This window comes from Panulirus ornatus, chromosome 20 (genome assembly GCF_036320965.1).
Source record: "Panulirus ornatus isolate Po-2019 chromosome 20, ASM3632096v1, whole genome shotgun sequence".
Lineage (NCBI taxonomy): Eukaryota > Metazoa > Arthropoda > Malacostraca > Decapoda > Palinuridae > Panulirus > Panulirus ornatus.
In genome coordinates, this window is record NC_092243.1 from 12,063,959 (window position 1) to 12,079,007 (window position 15,049).

General features: G+C 39.9%; 1 protein-coding gene across 1 annotated transcript in view; it reads right to left on the bottom strand.

Moving 5' to 3' along the window:
- The window catches only part of LOC139755932 (carbonic anhydrase-related protein 10-like), a 412,551-nt gene that overhangs the window by 202,126 nt on the left and 195,376 nt on the right, over nucleotides 1–15,049 (bottom strand). The gene's annotated exons all lie outside the window — the stretch shown is intronic.

The window sequence follows — 15,049 nt, forward strand, 5'->3', positions numbered from 1 at the left end:
TGGTTGTGGAGTGGCGGGTGGAAGGTGGACCATCCACATGATGCCCGTCGCTTACAGTCGCTGGTCCACATGTGGTGTGAGGTCCACCGATCGCTTCGTGACTCTCTCCTCTCCAACCCGCTTCAGTTGTCCTTTTACCTGTCAACCCCTCACACCTGGGTAGATATCTGCCTGTCTTCCTGTCTATCGTCCATTCACGTATCTTATCTGCCTGTCTTCCTGTCTATCCGTCCATTCACGTATCTTATCTGCCTGTCTTCCTGTCTATCCGTCCATTTACCTATTTATCTATCTTACCTATTTATCCATCTATCTGCAATCACTAACTCCACTCCTAATTTGGAGGGTTGAATCGAGCAGCTGCAGTTCCTTAAATAAATTACCCGATACACACACACACACACACACACACACATCCTCAACCTATGTCCAGCGTATGAGAGAAACACGTGAATACGTACGTTAAAGTACCACTTGAACGAGCTGGTTTGCCTTAGTAACCTTGAGCATTGTGTTGGGGGGCTCCAGTATTTTAGATCATACTCTTTTCCTCCTGCCTTGTCTGAGTTTCTCTTCTCATGTAGTCTTATAAACAGCATAACTTTGTTTTAAGACAACGCTTACCTCCCGTTGCTATACTCTTTCCTTTTACTATAGGGATGGCGTTTCCTTCTCATCGACGGGTCAGTAATGTGCTAAGCAACGGAAGCCATCTAAAACTACAGGCATTGGTCCTGTATCTTTTGTCATCTGATTTTCTACAAGATGCGTTGATACAAGAGGGAGATTTTTCGTCCTTGCATCTCTCCATCAAGAAGGCAACACAGCGCTAATTACCTACTACTATTGATGCTACAGGTATATAGTGGCTGTTTGAAGACAGGCTTTTCCCTGATAAAGATGAGCATAGTTTTTTGGTTTTATATTATATATATATATCCTAGCCTGAGCCACGTACCCATTTGATCGACCAACCGTTAGAGGTGGATGAAAAGCTAGGTTGAGTGTGGACCGACTTCTGCAACCAGAATTCGAACCTATGCTCTCCACCCTAGACGGCCCTTGAATGCGTCATGGTCAGAAACGCTAACCGCTACGCCACGAAGGTCCACACCACGTATCACCAGTACAGCATTGTGCTCCTCACGATGGCTCTTGAAGAGGAAGCACCATCACTGTATCGACCCAAGAGCTACGAAGTAACTCCGAAGCAACTTGTGGTCGTCGCGCGGTGATTGAAATGTACGATGAAATGATAAAAGAAGAAAAAAGCGAACTGGAAAAATTCTCATAATGATTCGCTCACAGAGAGTGGTTCACACCTTAACATGCAAATGGCTCTTAGTGCGTTGTACAGACTAGCATAAAAAAAAAAAAAAAATCTTTGAAATCCGTCTCATATATATGTAAATTACTCGTACTCCGTAACTTAGTGTAAAAAAAAAGAGAACTGGCTCGCCTTTCGTATGTAAACTAATTCTGTTCTTTCATGTGTAAATAAGGTTTTTTTTTTTATTTTCTAAGTGGCGAGAGAAGTGTACTTTAATGAAGGGAGTGGACCAGTAATGTTTCTTTCATATGGCGAAGAGAAACTAGGAATCAGGTTTATTCTTAATGAGTTCATTAAGGCCGAAAAGGAACCAACTTGGATTGAGGATGTCATCCGTAAATCCTCCCAGAAGGAGCTATCAGGATCCAAGGGAACGTCACAGTGGATCTCTTGTACATAAAGAATCCTACAAAGGCAACGTGGAATTTGAAGCAAATTTGCTCGTGGAGTGGAGAGATTATTAACTGTTGACGGGATGAGAGGCGAATCCAAATTAAGTCTCTGTTGGATTGGTTTGTAGACTCATTGGGTTTTGGAGGTGACTTTTTTTTGTATTTGATACTCAGTCGCACCCACAGATATTAGGGGGCTTTTTTGAGCGGGGGAGAGAGAGAGAGAGAGAGAGAGAGAGAGAGAGAGAGAGAGAGAGAGAGAGAGAGAGAGAGAGGGTTTTAAGTGGAAATTAGAATCACTGGAAATGATCGTGAACTTCAGTGGGATTTTTCTGACTCTAATTACGTTTTGAATCCTTAGATGATCTTTAACGGACATCTCTTGGATTAAGAAAGAGAAAAGGTAGAACATACTGACATGTTGCATGAGTTGTGGCAAAGATGTGAACGCGCTTAAAGCCATTTTAATTGCAGAATCAACGTTTTGAAAGACCAGAGTGCGGGTCTGATGTAGATGATGATGATATAAGGTTGAAACGAAAAAATGGGAAATTTTACCATAAACATGAAATTTGGAAAAAAAAATAATGACAAAGCTACATCGACACCTAGAAGAGGTCAGGTCAGAGAGAGAAATGAAGAGTACCAAAATGAAATGAGAATATCAAAGAGAAAAAGACAAGTGTCATGATATGGACGATATACAAGATACAGTCTACTGTCTTTTAGTAAAGGAGGAGAAAGCATATGTATCAGACATGACTATAAGCGTTAGATGAGAGAGAGAGAGAGAGAGAGGTGAATTGACAGAAAGATTAGTCGGCTGATAGATAGCTAGACAGACTGATAGATGATCACTAAATTCGATGGAAAGGTGAGCGAGCACTTGAGAAAGTTTGTAGATGTTTTGTTTATAACTTATCACTAGATCAGTTAGCGAATAGAGAGATTACTCTGGCAAATAAGTAAAAACCTGTACATTTAGAATAAAGGTAATTACCAGAATTAACACAGGTGAGTTACAGTGAGAGGTTACAGGCAATAACTTGCCAACCGTGGAAAAGAGTGGAGTAAGGGGTGACTTGATCATAACTTTCAAGTTGGATGCTGTCGACGATGAACTCCCCTTCTAAATGTGCACAGATCGATCTCCCATAGTTGAAACTTAAGCAAGACAAAAGATGTATTCAATTAACTTTTATCGCAGAAACGTAGTCGATGAATGAAACAACCTACGGGACGAAACTTGAAGCATCAACTTTGAAAAGTTTTTTGTCAGTAGAGAAAGTTCAAGAGATGGGACGTAGCGAGTGTAGAACTTTCATCCAGTACGGTAAAGATAGGTAGTTACACGTGTGTGTGTGTGTGTGTGTGTGTGTGTGTGTGTGTGTGTGTGTGTGTCTTACCGAGAACTAATTACGTGTAGAGCTAAAAAGATAGAGTGACATTAAGAGACACACTCAAGCCAACAATTATACAGCAACTGGATACATGGGAATATTAACTAATTGACAATAGACTTATCATTGACTGATATCTATTTAACTATGACCAAAGACTTATTAGTGACTGATGATTAATTATGACCATAGACTTATCAATGATTGATATCTGATTAACTACAAAGACACCTGTCACTGATTATGATTATAGACACTGATAACATTGTTGGTAAACATAAACCCATTCTGTTACCATAGTCATTTTCATCATATCCTGAAACATTATTAAATAAAAGACTCGGTGATAGTGAACATATGACGTCAACAATGAATTTCCAGGGGTAGTACTTTCCCCATCTGTAGTTATCGAACTGCATAAAACATGGCCAGTCCCTCACACTGAGGATATATCTGTCGCATCGTAACCCACTGCTGAATAAGAGGGGGGAAACTTTACAGTGTTTGTGAAACTGTAACACCTGTTATTCTCGGGCGTTTAGATTGGTCTGTGATCTTAATAGAAGCGAGGCGTTGTTATTTTTCCCCCTCCTCCCAACCCCTTTCCCCCTCCATTCTTCTTACTCCGGAAAATGGAAGCTAAAGAACCTGAATGAACTAATCTATCAATACTATCAAATAATTCGGCAACCATGTGGGAGACTCGTTTCACTGGCCATTGCACAACTGACAGCAATCAGCTAGTGTGTCGAGCATCATATGTTAAATACGAACAGTAATATTTGTGATATATATATATATATATATATATATATATATATATATATATATATATATATATATATATATATATATATATATAAAACATCAAAGACAGTCCCTGTCACATGCATGTTACAGAATAAAAAATATGCAGACTCTAAATTGGTAATTTGTATTATTCACGTTGTATATGACTATGTATGATAAAGTGTCTACGATACTAGTTTGTATTGTTGTAGATTCTAAAGGATAAATAAACGACTTGAATGCATTCTTTTGCATGGCAGCATTGAGGCAGCAGAAACAAAACAGTTCGACTCTTCTTTTGAAGCACCAGCAATACGATTGAATGCTCGAAGCAATAACAAAAAAAAACTTTCAAAGCAATTGCAAAGCAATTGCGTTTGATCTCTTTAAAGCAGCAGGAAAGCATCTTCATTCGGTTTTTGGAATAGTTGTAGAACAATTTGACTGAAGCAATCCGAACAGCATCAAAGATATGAGACTCAACATTGGGAGTAATAGCAACGCAGTTTGATTTAGTTTTCGAAACAGTAGCAAATCATTTTTTATCGGCATTTAAAACAGCAGCAAACCAATTTAGCAAATCGAGTGACGCCGAGAATGGATGAAGGCATTTGGAATCCACGAAATCACTGATAGAACATGGCGGTTGGAACCCCACTGTACAAATTTACACCTGGCAGCACAGGCGAAGTGTTCGCTGCCGTGAAAATCATACATGTCGTACACTTTCCCACTAACCAGTTAATCAGTTTGTTGTTATGAATGTCAAATATCACATTCCCTACACTACTGCATATAAGTATGCAATATACACGTGCGATGCCCGTATGGCAAAACTGTGAAAGATAGAATTTTACACCATACAAAGAAAAAATCCCCAATCAATCAACACAAAAACATATAGAATATCCTTCCCAAGTCTTCTTGAAAGTAAAAGAAAACAAAGTGTACAGATTAGAATGATGGTTTAAAGTTAGTTTAAAAAAGAAATGCGTCCATGATCTTCATAACCAGGAATGTACAACGACACGAGAGATGTGTTTACTTGATTCTGTTGCTTGTGTGAAAGTCTATCCAATTTGTTTTTCTTCATCCAGTTGTTCATAAGAGTTTCCGTCTTCTCCGGATGAAAAGGATATTCAGTGTATTTGCGGATCATGGTGAGGTACCTGAGGATTGGCGGAATGTATGTATAGTGCCATTGTATAAAGGCAAAGGGGATAAAAAGAAGTGTTCAAAGCGAGACATATATAATAGGAATTTTTGAATCTCGTTTACTCATTTATCACTATCCACAATTGACATTCAAGTTAATGATTTCTCAAGTTATGTCACGGAACTTGATTTCACTTTCCTTGAAAGGCAGTCATAATTATGAAAAGAAGAGAAATAGTTGTCATATATTCTTAAGCGAAATAATATCTATTCATATTTTTTTTTTTTTTAAGTGAAATGATTTGAGCAGCTCACATTCAACCACAGCCTTGGGACAGATGTTCATCTTTCGTAGGGTCGTCATTAGGTGGATGCACTTCTTCGCCTATCGAATGTCGTTACACCAATTCTTCCCTCTTGAAGCTGTTTCTCGAAAGGAAAAAAGATCTTCCACTATTCATGGTTTCAAGCCACTGACACCACGTCAACTTCTCTCGACCTTTTTTTTTTCTATATATATGTCGAGAAATTGTTTCTCGTGTAACTTGTCAATACATGGTTGTCAGTATTGGATGTGTTGGGATTTATTTGACTTTTATAACCTTTGCATCGACAGCAAAGGAAGGCTTGTATAAAAGAAACAAATGTGTAGTATAGAAAAGTTAATATGTAGAGATTGGAGTATATATATGTATATATATATATATATATATATATATATATATATATATATATATATATATATATATATATACTATTCAATTTCTACTTTTTTGTTTGATTATACTTGATCACTGTCTCATTCGATAGCAAGGTAGCGCAAGGAAACAGACGAAAAAATGGCCCAACCCACCAACATACACATGCATATATATATATATATATATATATATATATATATATATATATATATATATAGACAGCTAGAGACTGAGTGTGAACGTATGTGGCCTTTTTGTCTGTTTCCTTGGCGCTATCTCGCTGAAGTCGGGGGCAGCGATGCTGCTTCCTGTGGAGCGGGGTAGCGACGAGAATGGATGAAGGCAAGCAAGTATGAATATATACATGTATATGTCTGTGTATATGTACATATATGTTATGTATGTGCTTATATGGGCGTTTATGTGAATATACGCGTATATATCAGACCAACCAATATAGTGTATGAGGACCCACGTTACATCTCCTAGCCCTACAGGCTGCGGGAATAAACCCATCTCCCGCAGGGGTCATAGGTAACATCAGATCACTCCTCCAACACCACGATAAAGTTGATGTACCTTTAGCATTGTACATTTTTCGTCACTTGACCCAAGTATCAAAGGCAGGTTATTCTATGACAACTGAAACTACCATGTAATCTGGCAATCTCTTTGCCACACCGTTCTAGTTTATATCTGCATCTGTTCTACTATTCCTCGGTCATAGGACTTCGGCATCATAGTCACAAGATGCAGCGAGGCGTCTTTGCCATGAATTATATCAGTTTTAAATCTTAAAAAAGAAAGAGAGGGAGACAGAGACAGAGATACGTTTCTTCGTATCGTCAGATTATAATCGAGTTTGTCTCTGTACCCCCACGCTAGTTCCAAGTGGCCCGAGAGAGAGAGAGAGAGAGAGAGAGAGAGAGAGAGAGAGAGAGAGAGAGAGAGAGAGAGAGAGAGAGAGAGAGTGGAAGGACATCTTGCCCAGAGTGTGTGTGTGTGTGAGGCTGAGGAAATATGGCTCAGACCAAGACCTGGATTACCACCAGGAGGAGGAGCAGCAGCATATTTGCTTTAAAGCAGGACGCATAGGAGAGCAAGCAATACCCAGCGCAGTACAGAAGATCACCTGTTCCCTCGGTTACCTGAAGAACATTCCTGCTGATCTGAGAGATGTTCTCTCTCGAATTGATCTTAAAGAACAAGATACATCCTTCGTAGACTAGGTTGTGTAGTCTTAACTGATGTTTCTTTAATTTTTAGTCTTGGAACTCATCAAGGATTATTGACGTTTTGGTTCAATATGTAAAATAGTCGGTTTTGAATTTTTCTTTCGTTGATATCCTAAGACAGACATGGCAGTATCAGAGCAATATATATATATATATATATATATATATATATATATATATATATATATATATATATATATATATATCGAGTACTAATGTCATTACTTTATCTACCCAGTTGTAAAGTGAAGTTACCAATCTATCCAGCTTATCCACTCCCTTGGCTGAACACACACACACACACACACACACACCGTGGGTAACTCCCCAACACAACTGTTTTACATAATCTTTTCCCAGGGGACTCTTCAGTTACGTATTTTTACCCAGTTCTACAATGATGATGATATCCACGAATCCGACGGTAAAAATTGTGTTTTTACTCTAGCTGGGTCATTGGCATCAATATATAATTGCTCAAAACTTCATCATGATTTATTGCTTAAGTACTTAGAAGATATAGAAAGACAGATGCGAATGCTATTTGTGTGTTACGGGCACAGAGTTTTACACTCTTGTTGCCCCATCTCTTAAAAGACCTTCTGTGTATGTACCATATCCTTACTCCTATGTATGCACACACACACACACACCACACACACACACACACACACACACACACACACACACACACACACTCACACACCATACACACAACACACCGCACACACCAGGCATACACCACACACACACCACACACACACACCAGGCATACACCACACACACACCACACACACACACCACACACACCACACACACACACACACCACGCACACCACACACACACACACACACACACATCAGCCTAAGCTAAGCACCCACTTATCGACCAGCCCCGAGCGGAGGATGAGCACCTGAGATGGATGTGGACCGACACACACAAACCCATCGGGGTTCGACCCCTGTACTGGCTCCTGCTGACTTGCATTCAGTAATACTAACCATTACACCACTTGTAGTGTGTGTGTGCCTGTGTGTGTGTAATTGCATATTTGCACCGTACGGGGAGGGAGTTCTACTCCCTCGGGGCCTCATCTCTCGCGTGGGGGGGAGGCGTCGCTGCTGCTACTGGCTGACTCTGGACTCCTCTCTCTGTCGCTGGGTCACCAAGAACCCCGTCTTGTTATCCGCCGGAGCTAATGTAATTACCTGTTTGTATAGCACTGGAGGGAGAAGGGGAAGGTGGGAGAGGGTGGTGTCTGCCCTTTGTGGGGCTCCTCGTCGTATGCGTGTTTTAGTGTGTGTGTGTGTGTGTGTGTGTGTGAGAGAGAGAGAGAGAGAGAGAGAGAGAGAGAGAGAGAGAGAGAGAGAGAGAGAGAGAGAGAGAGAGAGAATGTCCTCGGTGTTAATCAAGATGCCACCTTTGCCTTACACATAGCCATGATCTAATCATATGAGTGCACTCCAGCTCACTGTCTAAGAAGAATGATCGTAGAGACGGACAGACGCGCTCGCACAGACAGACAGACACAGACAAATAACTAGGAAGTGGCAGCCACCGCTTAACTAATATGACCCTTACGTTACGGAAAGGAAAAAAAAGAAGAAAATGTCCCCTTGAGTCAGTATGACATTTCTTATCTCTCTCTCTCTCTCCTCCCTCGAGTTAATTGTCCAATGTGGTCTTTTATGGTCATAATGACATATAATGCTTCATCGAGTTTCCGAGGCCATTAGAAGGAGAGGATGTTGGCTAAGTGGCTTTAATGGAAGTGAAGTTTACTTCATTCCGAAACCATTTTACCCCATTAACCACACCAGACCTCAACCGTGACTTATTTTTTTTTTCCTTAGCAATATCCAGATTCGTTGTCCCTTCCATTAAGTCATAGTTCGTTTAAATTTATAATTTTCTTGCGGAAGGGAATGTTTATTAACCGTAGGATGAGTTCATGGATGTATATGATCATCTTCCGGGAGGGAATGTTTATTAACCGTAGGATGAGTTCATGGATGTATATGATCAAAAGTTTATATGATGTTTGACTTTTTCATCTAGGGATGATGTGTTGATTCTGTTTGCTTTGTGTGTGTGTGTGAGTGTGAATGTGTGTGTTTTGTGTGTGTGTGTGTGTGTGTGTGTGTGAATGTGAGTGTGTGTGTGTGTGTGTGTGGGTAGCCATTTACGTATACATTACCATAATTTTGTGTAACTAACTTCCACGAATCCTTTAACTTGATTATTACTCATAGTCGTATTTTGCATGTAAACCTTGTGAGTAATCTGCAAATTGAATATACGCTTCATTGGCCTAAGCAGCGCAGTCATACAATGAACTAAAGAAAATGGGAAGGGGTGAGGTAAGAATAGGGAAGATAATGAGTTAGCAAGAAGATATCAAAAAGGTGTTGACACTTCAGAATCGTGGGGCCACATGACGTAAACTTAAGATATCCCTCAAACAGAAAACGATTAGGAGAGACTTCAGTTGACGGAAGTCGGAAGAAAACGACGGACTTACATGTCGCTCATCCGTGATGTTGGATGCAAAATAAGAGAAAAGGTAATGACCAATTAACTGTAGAGGAAAAGATTAGAGTTGAAGAACAAAGACAGAATGGTGGGGTCAACCAAGAGATAAGAGATTAAAGAACAAAGAGAGAATGGTGGAGGTCAACGAAGAGATAAGAGATTAAAGAACAAGGACAGAATGGTGGGGGTCAACGAAGAGATTAAAGAACACAGAGAGAATGTTTGGGTCAACGAAGAGATAAGAGATTAAAGAACAAAGAGAGAATGGTGGGGTCAACGAAGAGATAAGAGATTAAAGAACAAAGACAGAATGGTGGGATCAACGGAGAGATTGATAACAAAGACAGAATGGTAGAGGTCAACGAAGAGTATAGAGATATAGAACAAAGAGAGAATGGCTGGGGGTCAACGAAAAGATGAGAGATAAAGGAGAGACACACACAACAGCGGTTAGGTAAGGCGGATGGACAACAACACTAAATCCAGGTGGATTACTTGCCTAGTTCCGTGTAAACAATAACAAAATTACCCGACACTTCATGATGGGAAAGTCCAGATTGTGTTATGATGGATGGAAATGTAACTTATCATTATTCTGATGACCTTTTTTTTTTAGTTTTCATACAGACTTCATCCAATGTGTGACTCACCTCCAGAGTCACCCCCGGTTGCACTACATTACTGTTGCAATAACTCGTGCATTATTCATCCTGTTAAGCGACAGTATCCAGCGTGATTCTTATCGTTCTTATCAATTTACTACATCATCTGTCTAGCTGTTGATTATATCCTTCCTTTGCGGGCCTTTGCTTGTTTTTGAAATGGCTTTGGGCTGTAGAGTGCATGTGTGTGTGTGTGTGTGTGTTGTGTGTGTGTGTGTGTGTGTGTTTGTGTGTGTGTGTGTTTGCATATATTTGTGTGTGTGTGTGTGTGTGTGTGTGTATGTTTGTATATATATGTGTGTTGTGTGTGTCTGTGTGTGTGTGTGTCATTACCTACTTTTATCCTGTGTGGGGACGGAGTTATACACTTGTGTTGCCCCCTTTCTTAACTTTGTGTATATGAACCATGTCTTTCACTCCTCCGTGTTTGTGCACATGCGCACACACCACAGCTTAAGCCAGGTATCCATTTATCGAATAGCCACGATGAACACCTGGGCCGGGTGTAGGCTGACTGTCATGCCCAGGAGTCGAACCCATGTTGGATCTTACTGATATTCATGGTCAGTAAAGCTAACCACTGAATCACAGAGTGGAGTGTGTGTGTGCTATCAAACCTCTGCATCTAAAGTCATGAATAAGAATTCTGTTTGAAAAAAAAATTGCATTCAATGGAACCAATGGTTATAATAATCATACAACCTCAGGTCTTCTGTTACGAAGTGTGGTCTTCGAGCTAGCCCGTTCCCAATTTAGAGAAAGTATTTGTGAAATTAAACCTCTCTTTAAATTTGCAAATAGAATTTGGTTTTGAAAAAAAAAATTGATTTTTTTTTTTTTTTTACCAAACTTGTGGTAAAGCAGTGTATACAACAACAACATCCGGGTAATCCGCGGGCTGGTTGTCGCATTTCCTCATTCATGCAAGACTGAAATCCCTCCATAATAACAACGTAATCCGAGGAAATCCTAGCATCATCCAGTTACACGTGGCATTAATCCGAGGCAAATCCTACTTTAAGTCTAGATTACTCTCACCTGACTCGCCTATTTCGCCTCTGTCTAAAGACCACAGACTTTTCTTTCTTCTCGGAAGTGCGTCTTAGCATCGTCCATCCTTAGGTAAAGGAGCCACTCTGAACCCTTCTAGCTATCGCCCCATCATCCCACCCACCCACCCTCACTTCTTCGCTACCTTCAGAGTCCTTGAAATTCGCCTTAACTTTCACTTTCTCAAACACTTGGAATTCCATTCCTTTCTTTTTGATCACCAATACGGATCTGCAGGGCTCTGGGTCTGCTGGTGACTCACCTTTGGTATAATTCTCTCTTACGAGTGATGATTTTTTTTATTTCCCCGTAGCCTTCGACATTTCTAAAGGTGTGGTATAAGTCTTTGCTCTCTGCATGTAAGGCCTTCCATTCGTTGTCTCTGCTTCTCTCTCTCATGCAGTATAACTTCGTCTCCGCGCGCTCCACTGTAGTGTTTCTTGATGGATCGACTTTTCTCTCTCATCCTATCAACCAACACTGGGGTCCCTCAATGATCTGTCCTGTCGCCTACTTTCTTTCTTTCTCTCCATAACTGATTCATCATCTTCCAGCGCCGTTAACTCTTTATGCTGACCGTTCATTTTTACACTACAGCTCACTCCTCCTCTGAACACCTGTTCTCTTTCTCGTACCGAACCTATTTCTGTTTATATTTTGGACTTGCAGGAATCCGCTTAGATTCATCAGAACCTGAACTCATTTTGCCTATGTCTGTCATTCATTTCCCACTGTTTGATATCGAATCCTCATAATTCATCCTTTTGATAACGGAAACATGTCTGACGCAACCATATCTTTCACTCTATACTCCGACACAAATATAACCGACATGACAACGTCTGCTCTCCCCACAAACGACAGAGGTGCTGTATGGCTTCCGTGATTCCTGTGAGTTGTTAGTTCATATCTACAGAGGTATTATTCATCTTTGTGTGGAGGAGTACTCAAATATCTGAGCTAGTTCGTCGTCCACCTTTCTATGAGCGAGAGTGAAGAGAAAATAAAAAAACTTTCCCCTCTCATTGATTCTCAGCACATCACCTGTCTTCAACTAGCCAAGGCCTTGTGTACCCCCGTGATGTTGCTACTCTCTCTCTCTCTCTCTCTCTCTCTCTCTCTCTCTCTCTCTCTCTCTCTCTCTCTCTCTCTCTCTCTCGCCCCTCTCCCTCTGTTTTATGAGTATCCTTTTTGTCCTCTGTTCTCGTAAGCTATCTGTATGTGTCCCCCTAGCCACCAAGTCTTCCTGTAACCCGAGGCACCACGCGTCCCTGCCTCCGTGTGGAGAGCGAGCAGTTGAGGATCGACCGTAATGATACTTCTTTCTTCCCTCCAGCAGCTAATCTGTGGCATAATCTTTCGTCTTTCTACCTCTCTATAACTTTTCTACCTACTTTTTTTACAGACAATCTATGGCGCCCTGATTAGGGTCCTGATTAGTTTCTACATTCTGTTCCTCGTACTTATATTTTTTTCTCCTTTACCCGAGATGAGCTTTGATTAAGGCATGTTTTTACCCGTGTTATGACGGGTTTTACGAGCAGGTTCAGATAAAACCAGAGAGATATGATGGCCTCTGTAATACTGTAGGAAAGTATTAAACTGTGTAAGCTCATCATTCTAATCCCTTATTTAGCCTGTGTACATTTCATATCGCTAATTTCTTCATCATTGTAGCTGATCATTCGTGTATGTGAACAGTATATACTCAATATAACAGAGCCAGGAATTGCTATCCTGAGTTTAAAGTTTCTTTTATATTGATGATATCTGTAGAAGTGTCAGAAAAACACTGATTAGATATTCAACTCCGTGTATAATCTTAAAAGTGGATGTTGGCAAAGCTATTTCTAGAGTTGAGCCCTACTTTCTATGTCTATTTATTTATCTGTCCATCTATGTCTTTCTATCAATCTGTATCACTATGCCTCTAAGTCTTTCTATCTGTTTGCATACTTGTATCCAGTGAACGTTTTATTTTTGTCTGACCTACACACACACACACAACTTTCCCCTCTCGTCTCCTCTTATTTTCGGTAATATTTTCCCCTCCTCTTACTCCAGCTCAGTGAAATACACTCGATCCCACAAGAGAATTCCATCCTCTTACCCAATCAACCACTTTTTCTGTCGACCGGATCCTATTTCACAAACACCACGTCTTACTGTGTCCCCTGACCTGGTTTTGAACCTTGGTCTAGAAATATAGAAAGTCTCCGCTTTTTTTGCAGTAATTTATCTATCTCTTTATCACATACTTAAGTTGTACTCTAGCACGCCATAATGAACTGAAAACAGGGTACCAGACGCTTTCCATCTCAATCATACTGCTCACAATGTCTCGTTCAATAACATTTATGAGAACCTATGCAAGTTGGGGACCTCCTAGCAAGTACGTGCATGTGTCCGTATCCACGCATCTAATTACACTGAACAATCTCTCTAATCCTCAACACCTTTCATCATACAACCGTCCAGATCATAACACAGTCACATTTCCTTATCTTAGGTTACTGTTACCTTGATCTTGTCAGAAATTACACTCGTATTCCCCTCCTTACCCACTTGGCTGTGATCGTGTATATCTCAACCCTCCCTATTCCCATGTTCGCATCCTATCATGCGCATGTAATATCAACCTTCACATCAACCAGCTTCAGGGCTTTGCCTATTACTTAGTCTTGTGTAATCACAGAACGAATAGGGACCTCAGGGGAGGCATCCTTGTCGAACGCCACCTCGAACTAAAACCACTCTCTTCTATACTTGAGACATACCACGCGTTCTCTATAGCCGCCTTCGCTGCCTTCGTATTGATGATTAACTTCCATAACTCTGCAAACGTCTTGAACGTTAGATATTCTATTTTTTTCGAAAAGGTTTGGCGTTCCCATCTCGAATATGTAAACTCCTCAAGGTCACTTGCCACGCTTACCTCTTCATTTGCCATTTATAGTAATGTGCACTTCTTCCTCTTGCATACCAGTACTCCATGAGTCTGGCAGCCTCTTCTTAAATGCAAGTCCACATACCAAGTCCATAATCATTATCAAAAGATTCTTTTTTATTTTTGAGTTGATTCTCTATATGTGACCTGAGGAGTTAAAACCAACTGAATGCCAAAGTCATGGCCAACTTAAATGCAATATATATTTATATATATATATATATATATATATATATATATATATATATATATATATATATATATATATATGTATATATATGTATATATATATATATATATATATATATATATATATATATATATATATATATATATATATATATATATCATATGGGGCGATCATAACCTAGCGGTAGCGCTCCCGCCTGTTGCACAAAGGTCCCGGGTTCAATTCTGGCTGTTGGAGGTTTGTATGTTCTATGAAAGTGCACATTCATATGCACTTACTTCGTGTGTGTGTGTATATATATATATATATATATATATATATATATATATATATGCCATCAGTAATAGATTTTTTGGCATGTAACGAAAAGAAACACCATTGTGTGATGAACAGCTTTATTGGCAAGCGTGACCAAAGAACCATGTTTCATCATGAGAGCCTAAAAGATAATCAGTATCTTAGCTAACACCACGACAGTAAAGATAATCAGTATCTCAGCTAACACTAAAGATAATCAGTATCTCAGCTAACAACATTACAGTAAAGGTTGTAATGTTTCAAAAATCTTGCATGAAACTTCCAGACCTGGAAAACTAACAACCAGTTTCCAATTCTAGATTGTAAATTGCTTGTTAGCTCTACAGTTTTGGACATTTTCTGTAATG